This window comes from Schistocerca americana, chromosome 7 (genome assembly GCF_021461395.2).
Source record: "Schistocerca americana isolate TAMUIC-IGC-003095 chromosome 7, iqSchAmer2.1, whole genome shotgun sequence".
NCBI lineage: Eukaryota > Metazoa > Arthropoda > Insecta > Orthoptera > Acrididae > Schistocerca > Schistocerca americana.
The window spans coordinates 87,193,790-87,206,198 of record NC_060125.1 but is presented as its reverse complement, the minus strand read 5'-3'; positions in this window follow the sequence as shown (position 1 = coordinate 87,206,198).

The window sequence follows — 12,409 nt, the reverse complement described above, 5'->3', positions numbered from 1 at the left end:
ATGATCAGGACTATCTTTATGGACTGTGAGAAAATTTTAGCGTTTGACCAACATTGTATCAATAAGTGTGTGCATTTGATTTCTTTGTTATTGTAATTATGAAAAATTTTATCAAATCATTATTGGCCACTGCCCAAAAAAATTTTGTAAAATTTTTTGTGGGGAGCATGGGGGCTATGTAAGTAGGCTGTTTAGGTTTTTTTATTGGTAACGCCACCTCTGTATGAAAATCACTGGCTGTGCTGTGTGCAGTCTGTGGCTGCTTTGCATTGTTGTAATACTCGCCATTGTAGTGTTAGGCAGCTGGCTGCGAACAGCGCGTAGCATTGCGCAGTTGGAGGTGAGCCGCCAGCAGTGGTGGATGTGGGGAGAGAGATGGCGGAGTTTTGAAATTTGTCATGAACTGCTATATTTATATATGATTATATCAAAGTAAATACATTGTTTGTTCTCTATTAATATCTTTCATTTGCTAACTATCCCTATCAGTAGTTAGTGCCTTCCATAGTTTGAATCTTTTATTTAGCTGGCAGTAGTGGCGCTCGCTGTATTGCAGTAGCTTGAGCAGCGAAGATTTTTGTGAGGTAAGTGATTTGTGAAAGGTATAGTTTAATGTTAGTCAGGGCCATTCTTTTGTAGGGAATTTTGAAAGTCAGATTGCGTTGCGCTAACAAAATATTGTGTGTCAGTTTAAGCACAGTCATGTAGAATTGTTCAAAGGGGAAGTTTCACCAGAATTTCTACTAGACCTTGTCTTTTTCCCTATTTGATTCTCTGCTATCTTCGCTATTTCTTCTCTCAAAGCTACCCATTGAATTGATTGATACAACGGAATACGGCTTGAAAGCAACGTTTTTGGACATTTGTGATGGGAGAAAGCTTCATCAAGAGCGTTTTGCCAGAAAGAGCACAAGAGTGACGATGTACTGGACTAAATTGGAAGTTTTTCTGAATTATCTCACGGAGTGAGAGTATGTGATACTGTTGATGATGAGCCGTTGGGCGAATGGGGACTTCCAGCTCGACGGCAGCTCCCTTGGTGCTATCTGAGAAATGTCGGCTACGTACCGGCGTCAAGTATCATCCTCTCCTTTCTCTAATTACCACAAAATACAAAAGCGACACTACACTGTACACACTTCTGTTACGGTGAGCCACACTCATAGAGACTCTTACGAGGCAGCTCTCACATGCCATGTGGAAAAGAGACATTGTGTGCGAAGAGAACCCTTGCCGATTAGATGGCTGAACACACCCTTGAGATCTCCCAGCCAAAAATGCTATGTGATATCTTCTTTCAGCTGTAACCGATGTGCTTGAGATGCGGCAGTGGATAAGATACTGGATTCGCATCTGGGAGCAGCGAGGTTAAAATACCAGTCCGATCAAGTAGCTTCACTTTTTCTTCTGTTTCCCTAAAGCGCTAGAGATGAATTCCGTGATGGTGTCTTAAAAAAAAGCTGAATAAAACCACAACATCAACGAGACTCTGAGCTGTACCTTTGCTTCTTTCCTTTCTTATCAGCACTGCCGCCTGCGCTCATTCCTCCAATGCAGGTGTGCCATGAGGGGCCTGCTGTTGTACAGGGTGCTTGAAAATATGAAGAATGCAATTTTTTTAAATTTTGTTGTGCAATCACATTTAAGCGTCACTAGATACACTACTGGCCATTAAAATTGCTACACCACGAAGATGACGTGATACAGACGCGAAATTTAACCGACAGGAAGAAGATGCTGTGATATTTAAATGATTAGCTTTTCAGACCATTCCTGGGTTCGATTCCCGGCGGGGTCAGGGATTTTCTCTGCCTCGTGATGACTGGGTGTTGTGTGATGTCCTTAGGTTAGTTGGGTTTAAGTAGTTCTAAGTTCTAGGGGACTGATGACCATAGATGTTAAGTCCCATAGAGCTCAGAGCCAATTGAACCATTTCAGACCAGTCACACAAGGTTGGCGCCGGTGGCGACACCTACAACGTGCTGACATGAGGAAAGTTTCCAACAGATTTCTCATACACAAACAGCAGTTGACCGGCTTTGCCTGGTGAAACGTTGTTGTGATGCCTCGTGTAAGGAAGAGAAATGCGTACCATCACGTTTCCAACTTAGATAAAGGTCGGATTGTAGCCTATCGCGATTGCGGTTTATCGTATCGCGACATTGCTGCTGGCGTTGATCGAGATCCAGTGACTGTTAGCAGAATATGGAATCGGTGGGTTCAGGAGAGCAATACGGAACGCCGTTATGGATCCCAACGGCCTCGTGTCACTAGCAGTCGAGATGAGAGGCATCTTGTCCGTATGGCTGTAACGGATCGTGCAGTCACGTCTCCATCCCTGAGTCAACAGATGGAAACATTTGCAAGACAACAACCATCTGCGCGAACAGTTCGACGACGTTTGCAGCAGCATGGACTATCAGGTCGGAGACCATGTCTGAGGTTAGCCTTGACGCTGCATCACACACAGGAGCGCCTCCGATGGTGTTCTCAACGTCTCAACGACGAACCTGGGTGCACGAATGGCAAAATGTCATTTTTTTCGGATGAATCCAGGTTCTGTTTACAGCATCATGATGGTCGCATCCGTGTTTGGCGACATCGCGGTGAACGCACATTGGAAGCGTGTATTCGTCATCGCCATACTGGCGTATCACCCGGCGTTATGCTATGGGGTGCCATTTGTTACACTTCTCGGTCACCTCTTGTTCGCATTGACGGTACTTTGAACAGTGGACGTTTCGTTTCAGATGTGTTACGACCCGTGGCTCTACCCTTCATTCGATCCCTGCGAAGCCATACATTTCAGCAGGATAATGCACGACCGCATGTTGCAGGTCCTGTACGAGCGTTTCTGGATGCAGAAGATGTTCGACTGCTGCCCTGGCCAGCACATTCTCCAGATCTCTCACTAACTGAAAACGTCTGGTCAATGGTGGCCGAGCAACTGGCTCGTCACAATACGCCAGTCACTACTCTTGATGAATTGTGGTATCGTGTGGAAGCTGCATGGGCAGCTGTACGTGTACACGCCATCCAAGTTCTGTTTGACTCAATGCCCAGGCGTATCAAGGCCGTTATTACGGCCAGAGGTGGTTGTTCTGGGTCCTGATTTCTCAGGATCTATGCAGCCAGATTGCGTGAAAATGTAATCACATGTCAGTTCTAGTATACTATATTTGTCCAATGAATACCCGTTTATCATCTGCATTTCTTCTTGGTGTAGCAATTTTAATGGCTAGTAGTGTACAACCACCCTCCGCAGTACTTGAATGTCTCTGTACATCAGTACATGAGGCTAGACGTGTTCTTTCCTTCGTGTTTCCAGTTCCCAGCCATATCACAAATGGACTAGGGCAGCTTTATAAGGGCCGAAATGTTCCTGGTGGATCTGATATCCAGGTGGCATACACTGACTAGTCCACATTCGAAGACACTGACCGACTCACTTTGGTGTTATCGCTTCTCTGCTGGCAACACAGTACTCCTTTTACACATGAAGTTTGCCTTTTGTGGCATTCAGTGGTCAATTTCGCATTACATATGGGTGTCGGGGTACTTTTGATCAGACACTGTGTGACGTCAATGCGCATTATGGAGCACATAAACATTTCTTCCGTGATCAACTAAAACTGGTGAATTACGTTTGTCATGAATACTGAAGACCTGTAGGATGTCGACCACAGCCTCTAAGTCTCAATCAGTTTATTTACTTATTATGTAATTACCAAATAAGATTTATGCTACCCGAGTGAACGGAGCAGATGAAATGTGAGATCACAACTTTGCAGTGGTGATGAATGTGAGCACGTAATCGGCGCAATAATATAAGTGACATAGCTGTTATTTTAAAATCGATATGCCGACTTTTAGTATAGCTCACGAAACCAACCTGAACACACATTTTATGCACCAGTTACTGTACTGAAGGAGGAGATTATGTAATGATGGAAACATAAATCCGAAAACGGCAACGGATAACTGCCAACACAGGTCATCTATATGAACAAACGATTTTAGCGATCTCGGTAGCTGAAAATGTATTCACTGTTGAGAGTTAAATCAGATGACATTTGTTAGCAGGTAATGGATGAGGGCATAACTGCTGCTGGGAAACATGCCCGCCGGCAAGGCATCACACAGCGGGACGTGTCCATACTGGAACTGAGTGCGGAGGTCGAGCTAGGCTCAGAGTTCCACGCCGTTGCAGCCGCCGTCTGTCGCATTCAAACCGTATAGGAGTGGTAAGAATGACATGGTGATATGATCACCAAATCTAGGGAGATGGACAGGCCAGTTAACTTCTATCAAGCTTTAAACGCACAGTTTTAAGGGGCTCCGGAAAGGCTCAAAATCATGAAAAGTTCAATTTTTACTTTTTTGCGTTTTCTGAATCTGCAGACTATTACCTTTTAATAGATATATAATTTACTCAATTCCGAAGACTACAACTATTTTTAAATTTTTTTTGAAATGTGTTCGACATGGGCGTGACCCACTGTGGCGCTGTTAAACTGCTGTCAAATGGTGTTATTATTAACGTCCGTGTTCATCAGGTACATTTTAGTGATGTGAGATAAAGTATGTGTTGTGGCTAACCTGTGATGGTTCAATATATGTCGCTGGTGTGATTGTCGATTGTTTCATGTTTATTTACTCTGTCGTTACCTCGAAAATATTCGTAATTAATTCTGTTTCTTGAGTCTCTGTTTTGTTGAAGTATAATAATGAGTAAAAGTAAAGTTATTAGAAATCCTCTGAAGGCTTTTAAGAAAAGGAGAAATGTTGGAAAGCCAAAGGTATGTGTTATTACTGTAAACAATAAAGACGATAACCAAGTGAGTGAACCTAACCTCTTAAGTACACCTGCCCTTAGCAGTCAAAGTGGGAAAGAAAATACTTCACAGAAGAAGCTTGGTTCAATGAGTGAAAACTATGAATTTTTTATGGGCGAATCGGATGTGAATGAAATATTTGATATGTCGGTTCTCAAAGGATTTTTTTCAAACTGTGTAAGATGTATTCATTGTAGTGAAGTTGGTCTGGAACTCTCCATAATAAAGCACGTAGGACTTGCTAGTGAAATACAACTGAAATGTGATAAGTGTTCATACATGACCACCTTTTGGAACAGTGTTGCAGTAACTGCAACTGAAGAAAATGGTAGCAAAATCTACGAACACAACAACGAGCGATGCTTGCTTTAGACAAGGAACGCCTTCGGGCTGCAGACAGGACTGTAAAGAGTCTAGAAATACAAGCAAGAGTAAACAGGAGGAGGAACAAGAGGAAGCTGGAGGAGGAGTTTGCAGAGGATGAAGATAATCCATCCTATGGACCTGGAATGCACTAAAAAGTTAATCCAATCTTTGTCGCTCGATTCCCAAAACTTTTATTTTCTCATACTAATTATATGTTTTCTAAGGATCTTCCAAACATATTTGTTTCAAACTTTCAGTAAATGTTACACAGTACCTTCTGCATAATTTAACACAGCCTTTTTCCAAAAAACTTTATATTTTTGAATATATAAATAAAAAATTGCAAAAAAATGTTGTGAATTTTCATTACAATTGAAAAAAATCATCTTTAATAACTGAACTAAAATTTTGTAAAATCCCTGTGTTAAGTTGTAGCCCATATTCCAATAAATAATCTGTAAAAAGTTCAACTTCCTACCTCAAATACTTTGTGAGGAAAGATGTAATTTATAAGCGTTATTTTAACATTGCAAGTATAGGGCGTTCCGGAGCCCCTTAACGTTTGCAGTCATCTGGTTGCTTCGATCATGCACTCTGCCGAGGTTACTAGTGTTCACACTTTTCCTTGGGGTTCTTTCTTTAAATCTCTAACCATTTTCACATTCATTGGCTGTATGCACGATATTGGTTCATGTTATGCTTTCATGTTTCCACCTGTCTGTGCGAAGACTGAATTTCATAACTGAAATCCTTTGCACACTTATTAAATGTTTACGTACTTATTTCAGTGCGTAATTCATTTGTTTTTTGCTGTATGGTAATAAACTAAGTTGTTAAGTAGTGGATAGCTTCTTTCGTAGTTTAGATGTGCCTCTTCAGAGCCACCCCTAGTTGGTTTGCTTCAATAAGACGTTTCAGTTCCGTTTTTCATACATTTTCATGATCTTACGGGGAGCGTGTTTTCCATATAGGTGACCAGGATCGGCCTGATAGCATCTTATCGATATGCTACACAACTCACATACCAATCTGTCGAGCCATAACCACTTTTTCGAAACATTGAATCGCCTCAGGCGTGTTGCGAAATTTTTTTATCAACAGAGCTTATCATTTAAATGGCTTACTTATTGATCGCATTTTAACAAGAAAAGTAAAAACATACACCTTAACAATAAAAAACTTCAAGATTTTAGAATAACTAAAAGTTACTTGTGCTATACGAATTTGTGCTTCTATTACGAGAGATGGTGGCGAGTAACGTCCATCTTTGTTCCTGAGTTGCGGCGTTGCAATTTTGGGGGAATTATTTTAATGTGTTCTTGTTTTTGTTACGATTTTATTGTGCTTTCTGACATGTTTAGGCTAGGTTATTGATTAATAGGCGAACGTGTTTGTTTTGATCGTGGAAAGGTTAATCCGTGTTCGTGCACATAGTTCGTTAACGATGAGTACTACCGACAGGGAAGAAGCGAGCTCATCGGAACAAGGCAATTCGCACGGTTCTGAGATTAGAGAATGTCGTAAGAGTAATTTGGACGAGTGATTAGCGACAGATAGAGTATAAAACAACTTGCAGAATAACATGGAATAATCCGGAGTTGAGTTGTTAGGTGAAGACGATGTGAAAACGTCACAGGAAACGGAAAAGTGCGTAGCCGGCGGCGGCGGAGACTTGACACAGAGTGTTGTGAATCGCGCACCGAGTTCCTCTTCACCACCACCTTTTGCTCTCTACTCATTCTTAACCCACACGACATTGGATAACAAGCGTCATTGTGAAAAGAACGATCGACGCTGCAACAAGGCAGAGGAACGTCATAAACAGTTTGTGGAGCATGGAGCAGCATAAAAGAGTGGCGGAGTTTTTCAAACAGACTGAAGAACAACATAAGGAAGTGGACGAATTTTTCAAAAAGACATACGGAAATTCTAAACGCTGGACGAAAAGAATGATATGAGTTTCAAAAATCTGAGGAACAATTCGAGGAACATTGTGATCATTTAAAAAGGTTAGAACAACATTTAATAGGTCACGTACAACGGTGTGACGAGGCAAAACGATCGGCAAAAAAATTAACAAATCAGAACAGAAGACGAAACAGATCATTGAGGAACAAATCAGTAATTGTGAAAATAAATTAGGCACGACAACTCAAGATGTGAAGAGCGAATCTGTTAATTGCACACGGAGGTTGATGTCATTAAAGAGTCGAAGGAAGAGCACACGAACAAAATATGATAAATCGGGAAACAGTTAAAGGAATTGTTAGTAGGCATTGATGCGAATTTTGATAGCACCGTTCTGGTAAACTTAAAAAAGAGCAAGAGGAAATAAAAGTGTCTCTCAATTTAAAGAAATATAAGAAAACATTCACCGTCGTAGTTGTGAAGTGCTAGTGGCATTCTTTAAGAAGAGATAACATAACAGTGCGCCAGCAAACAGCACGAGGGTCGTTAATGAGTGAAGATAATACAGAAGGAAGAGGAGGAACTAACAGTCGTATGCATGGGGATCCTATACCACCACCTATGAATGCACAATCAGATATGTCAGTAGCAGTAAATTATCAGGATGTCGAAGAAGATGATACTATAAAACATTTAGTTTCCGTTCAGAAGTACGCGCAGTTTCCGGACAGATCAAAGAGTTTGCATCCCAAAATTGGAATAGAACAGTTCCAGGATGGATTTGCAAGATTGTGGTCTGTCGGCAACAAAATCAATTCCATTTACGCTCATCCGTCCCTATGTGTGTCATCGCGGCAGAAGGAGTCCGAACAGGTGTTTCTGCAAGACTTTTGGGCGCAAGAGAAACAGGAAAATTTCATCTCTTATCTTCCAAACTTCACAGAAGCTCTCCTCCGAAACTTGCAACACTAGCAATGCGCAGCCGCAACCTGGGTATGTTTCCATAATGAAATTTTCACTCTCCAACGGAGTGTACACTGGTATGAAACTTCCTGTCAGGTTAAAACTGTGTACCAGACCAAGACTCGAACTCGGGGCCTTTCCAGACCGAGACTCGAACTTGTGATCTTTTCCTTGCAGGAGGGCTTGTGTGAGGTTTGGATGGTAGGAGACCAGAGTATTAGTGAAAGTAATGCTTGAGGACGGATCGCGAGTCGTGCTTGGGTAGCTGTCGGTAGAGCACTTGCACGTGAAAAGCAAAGGTCCTGATTTCAAATCTCGGTCTGGCGCACAGTTTTAATCTGCTAGCAAGTTTCAGTAAATTTGTTGTCCGTCTGCTAAGAGGCCCAGGAATCTAAGCTTAGTATTTTCGTTTTCTAGAGGCCAAGATATCTGTATATGACTAATGACTGTATATGACTAATTTTATAAGAAATGAAAAGCACCAATTTGCCTTTGTTAAGTTAAAAGGTATATCTATCTAACACAGTGATAAATTATTATCCTTTGATGTCAGCAGTTTGTTTTCTAACACACCAGTAGTAGAATGCCTTGATATTCTGACAGAGCTGATGCACAAGTCTAATGTCAATCTTGTGGAATTGAATGACTTGAGGCTGCCTGAGACAGGCCTCGCACAGAACTATTTCCAGTTCCAAGGGACTCTTTATAAATAATTAGATGGCTTAGCTATGGGTTCCCCTCTTAGTCCACTGTTGGCTGAAATATTTATGGACCATTTTGAACAAAATTTTCTAAAAACAGAACCTTTGAGTGCAAACATCAAATACTGGTTAGATATGTAGATGATGTCCTGTGTATGTGGACTGGTACTACAAGACAACTCAACACATTCTTGAAAAACCTAAACAGTCAACATAAAAATCTGCAGTTCTCTATGGAGATTGGCAACAAATCCATAAACTTCTTAGATCTCACCATTGACATCAGTACACAGACACATTGTTTAAAAATTTACAGAAAAACAACAACTACAGACACAGTAATACCTTCTTCCTCACAACACCCCATAGCTCACAAACATGCAGCTTTCCACTCAATGGTACACCCTTTCATAGCTATTCCCATGTCCAGAAATGATTTTAAAGCGGAGTTAGATACAATAAAATTTATTGCCACAGCCAATGGCTACAAACCAGTTCTTACTGACCACTTCTTGCACAGGAAACAAAACGGAAAATTATACCCCTCCTCTATGCCCCACCTGATTTCCCATCCACTGTCTGCAAGAAATGGTGTACACTACCATTTCTAGGCCAGGTATCACAGATTGTAGCCAAAGCACTGAAATCCTGCAAGTATAGGCTTTCCTACTATGTCAGGAACACGACAGCCCAGTGTGTTTTTAATAGCAAAGACAAGATCAAGTTATTAGCGAACAGTGGAGTATATAGAATCACCTGTTCTGATTGTGACAAATTTTACATTGGTCAGTCAGGCAGAGACATGTCAACTAGGCTGGCTGAACATGAACTCAGCTCGAGGTTGCAGAATTCAGACTCTGCATTTGCTGAGCATGTACTGCGTGAGGGTCACAACTACCAGCCAGTGTCCCATGTACTTCACTTAGCAAACAAAGGCCCTAAACTCAACCTGCTGGAAGCCCTGGAATTTAACAAACATCTTGTTCACAGTCCAGATCTCATCCTAAATGACCAGACACAGCTCAACACTTCCCCTCTCCTAACCTTCATATAATCATCTTTGTTGTTCATTACTTCCCATAGTCTCCCTTCCTACATATTCCCATTTTCCTGTATTCATTAAGTTGATTTGTTTTGTTGAAGCTGTCTTTGTATTCCACATAGACTGCAGTTTCAATAGTTAAGGCTTTCGTTTAACTGGTACTTGTATTACTGTCCATGTTTAACACCCCTTGTAGTAGTCTCATCAAATACTGTTCATATTTTACTTTGCTCATTTATTTAATGAAAACTGGTGCACAGCCACTGCTTTGATTATAATGTTAATGTTAAAATGCAGTACCACCACACTCTCAAACACCTCCATTTTCCTGCATTTATTTATTTCTGTTTATGTTATTGATAATGCTGAAGTTCCTTATGTATTCTGTATTTACATTGATAACTGTCTCTTCTTATAAGTGGTTGTGTATCACTCTCCATGTTTCATACCTCCTGATGCAGCCTTGTCTAGTACTAATTTCATTTTATTTTATTAGTTTTGTTTATTAATAGAAACTGTTATGTAGGCATGCTATTCCTATTTTGTGCTAAAGGTTTTCCTGTCTACTCCATTGTTATTTATGTACTGTTCAATTTTTACTTTTTCATTGCAAAGATGTTTCTTACTGTATGTTTCTACTTCAGTCTAGATGAGTTACTTCTCTTCCAATGTTGTCTGCTAACTTGGTGATAATACTCAGTAAATGTCTGAAGATGGCCTTGTAAGCCGAAAACCGGTTAACAATAAAAGTATATTGTAGAACAATGGCAAGTTGGTGCTTTTCATTTATTATAATGTTGTTCTACCAATAACCGACTGAAGATTCTGTTAATATAAGCCGGCCGTAGTGGCCGTGCGGTTCTAGGCGCTACAGTCTGGAGCCGAGCGACCACTATGGTCGCAGGTTCGAATCCTGCCTCGGGCATGGATGTGTGTGATGTCTTTAGGTTAGTTAGGTTTAATTAGTTCTAAGTTCTAGGCGACTGATGACCTCAGAAGTTAAGTCGCATAGTGCTCAGAGCCATTTGAACCATTTTTTGTTAATATAATTTTGTAAGTTTTGTAGACCTAAGAGCCGTTCGCTATTTGTTCATTATTTGAGTCGAGAGAGTCTTAATTCTTAATGTCATGGGTGTTATTAGTAGTTGTATTAAACTAGGTTATTGAATGCAATGGTTTTTAGGTAAATTTTGTTTCTATATACCTAATAATCCCACGTAACACTGTTTGAGGGCTTTACAAGTGACACGAGCCATCTGACCTGTGCGAGAAGGCGAGGCGGACACCTCAGCACGGAGGCGGCTGTCCGGAGAAAGCGATTCGACCTAGACTCATTGGCGGACGTCCCGCTCCTGTCCAGGAAGCGGCGCCGTCTCCACCCCTGCTGGGACCTCCTTTCGCGCTGCATACTCAATGGTACAAGCCCATTGCGTCTCCAGCCAGCGGCGCGCCGTGGCAGTCCACTTCCTAACTCTCTGCGACACCTCCACTCACCAAGGCACTCTGTCAGAAGAGTTTACAGTATGTCGAGCGACTTAAGACAGCCGTCACATCACAGACCTGTCCGACCGACAACCAACACTGCAGCGGACATCTGATCTGAGTCTACAATATTAATTATCAGGCAGGCTGTAAGTCACCCTGAATCGTTAGTGAACCTGTGTAGGAGGACTGTGCAAGCTCCTGTCCATGAACATTATATTTCCCACTAAGTCATGTTGAACATGTAAGCATTACATCACTGTCAATTGACATGAACTCTTTTGTGGTTATCTATATAAACCTTGGGTCATGCAATTGAAACACATTCTTCTCAAATTTACGGATGACGTCACACCTCTTCATCGTTCGAATGTGAGAATCAACATTATTATGACACTCTCCAAAACATCAAATTATTTGTGAGTAAAGAACATAAACTTTTATTATTTCACACTAAGAAACTGAAGACTAGTCAGTCATTAGGGAATGTACAAATGGTTCAAATGGCTCTGAACACTATGGCACTTAACAGTCCCCTACAACTTAGAACTACTAAAACCTAACTAACCTAAGGACATCACACACATCCATGCCCGAGGCAGCATTCGAACCTGCGACTGTAGCGGTCGCGCGGTTCCAGGCTGAAGCACCTAGAACCGCTCGGCCATTCCGGCCGGCCATTAGAAAATGGAAGTGGTGAACTTTATTATGATGAATTCCGTTTATAACGTGAGAACGCACCAAGCTACGAACATGAACGTTATGCCAGTCGGACCATTAATTACGTTCTTAGCCGGCCGAAGTGGCCGTGCGGTTAAAGGCGCTGCAGTCTGGAACCGCAAGACCGCTACGGTCGCAGGTTCGAATCCTGCCTCGGGCATGGATGTTTGTGATGTCCTTAGGTTAGTTAGGTTTAACTAGTTCTAAGTTCTAGGGGACTAATGACCTCAGCAGTTGAGTCCCATAGTGCTCAGAGCCATTTGAACCATTTTTTTTACGTTCTTAGTGTGCCATCAGTTGGGGTGTAAGTGTGCCATCTGTTGCTTGGACAAGCTACTTAGTTGGACTTACGTGTCATATAATGCTTCCTCAAGAAAAACTACAGAAACTAT